The sequence below is a fragment of the Corvus cornix genome, chromosome 1A (assembly GCF_000738735.6).
Source record: "Corvus cornix cornix isolate S_Up_H32 chromosome 1A, ASM73873v5, whole genome shotgun sequence".
Taxonomy (NCBI): domain Eukaryota; kingdom Metazoa; phylum Chordata; class Aves; order Passeriformes; family Corvidae; genus Corvus; species Corvus cornix.
Genome location: NC_047057.1, coordinates 50,500,978 through 50,503,076, shown reverse-complemented (window position 1 = coordinate 50,503,076; position 2,099 = coordinate 50,500,978).

The following is a 2,099-nucleotide window of genomic DNA, read 5'->3' as shown; positions in this document are numbered from 1 at the left end:
TAGCCACATCCCGCACACACACATACAAAGCTGTGGATGTAAGGCGTTATGCAGAGAATTTTTACTCCTGTAGAGAAGGGGAATGGACTATAGATAAAAGGGCCATTATATTCCCACATTAGAAGGACTTCTTGTCTGGTGGATTTTAACCAAGCTGGTTAAAAAATCATGAAAACGATGCATTGACCAACTCTTTATATTCGTATGGCTCTGCCCACAATGAGGATTTTTGCTTAGTCAACCATACTGTTTCAAAGCAGCGTGTGCAGGGCAGCTTTCACTGGAAAGCCTCAAACTCATCCAATATGTAACAACAAAGGAATATATAATAACCCTTTTTCCTGCCTCCTGGCTTGATAGCATCTAAATGAATCCCAACATGGATGCAGAGATACTTCCTGCCACCCCAGCTGTGCCCCACCAGCCCCACAGTAGCTCTATCGTACAGGGTGCTTGCCAGGAGTGTGCAGTCAGCCTTGGTAAGTAAACACTGATCATCTCCATCACAAAAGACAACTGAAGCCCTCTGAGATGAAGAATTTTGCCCTTGTCAAAAAAACAAGTCCCTGGAAGATCCAGAAACTCATTAATTCAAATGTTGTGCATCTAACACTGCAAATTTAAACCTCCCCACCAAGCAGTGCCCCTGAGGAAGCAATGCATTGCTGGATAGTCTTGGAATCCCCTAGTAAGCAATGGTGAAACTTTAAGGAAAAGGATTTGCTTCTCCCTGCTTCAATTCTCCTTCACATGGTGGGACGCCACACTCCTGATGTGAAGACTACTGTAATCAAAGGCATTACACTGTCTAGAGAGCCCCATCAGGGTCATCTTTGCACCCTGTGGAGACCAAGAGGTCAGCTGTTGAAGTCCTTTTGGAAAAAAGAATCTACCACCATCTCTTTCACAAATGAGAAGCCCAAGGATGGATTATGGATTCTTACTTAGATAATTTTGGATGAATCAAGAAAAGAGAGGAGGAATAGCTGGATGTCTAAATAAAGCCAATGAGATCACATGTTCCGCCTTTTTATCTGCTTTTCTGCTTTTGGACAACAAAGCTTCCTTTGATACAGAAGAAGAGGGGGGTAGAGAGGGTGGGGAGAGTGGGTGCCAGAGTCACCCCAATGGCCCCTGGTCACTTATCCATGCTCCTTAATGTGATGTTCCCACTGACAGAGACAGGAAAAACCAGTGATCTCATGATTCCAGAAACTATTCACGCAAACAACCCTGGGAGATCAGGGGTGAAGGGGACGGGAAAGAGGGGCAAAGGATGAGTGAGGAAAAGCAAGAATGGGAGAGGAAAGGGTAGGAGTGATAGGGGAGAGTGGACATGGGAAGCAGGACCTTGGGGGACAACTGTGAATGGAGGTAGAAACTGAAGCTCAGACTCCAAAAGAGGATGTGTAGAGGGATTGTAGAGAAAAGGAGAAGAAAGAAGAACCTTGAGACCAAGGGTAAAAGGACTGGTGGAAGAAGTTAGGTGTGGCACTGTATGGCAGGGCTGAGAGCAGGCTCAGGGATATGAGTTGACTGAGTTGTCTAAATGTGGGAAAAGGGAGGCTGGGCTCAGAGACAGCATGTTGGGATGAGGAACAAGGGTTTGGTATGAAGGTGAGAAGGAAAGGAGGCGGAATTACCTATGGGATTAGAAGTAGAACAGTTAAGACTTGCTGAAACTTGCTTCTTCTGCATACTGCTGCACAAAACCAGGTCACCAAATCTGCCAAGAGAATAAACCTGGTCTCTCTCAGTCCCAGGCCAAACAGATGCCAGACAGATTTATTACCTGAGGCATTCAGCCATGTCCAAAGGAGGCAGTGGTAAAGCAGTGGGGCTGAAAAGAGGCAGCCTGGTTTGCACTTTGGTTGGGCTGATCTCGCTGAAGGAGACCTTCACTCCGGCACAGAGGAGCACTATCTGTGTATTACACCTCACCTGCCAGCAGCCATTCCATTTAGCCTTCTTCCTTTTCTTCCCTCATGTGCTTTCTTCCCTCCCTCCATCCTTCCTTGCCACCTTGCCACAGGGAGACAAGAGCTCGGCACAGTTGGCAGGAGATGTCCCTTCTTCTCCATCCCTCCAGGGGACCTGCC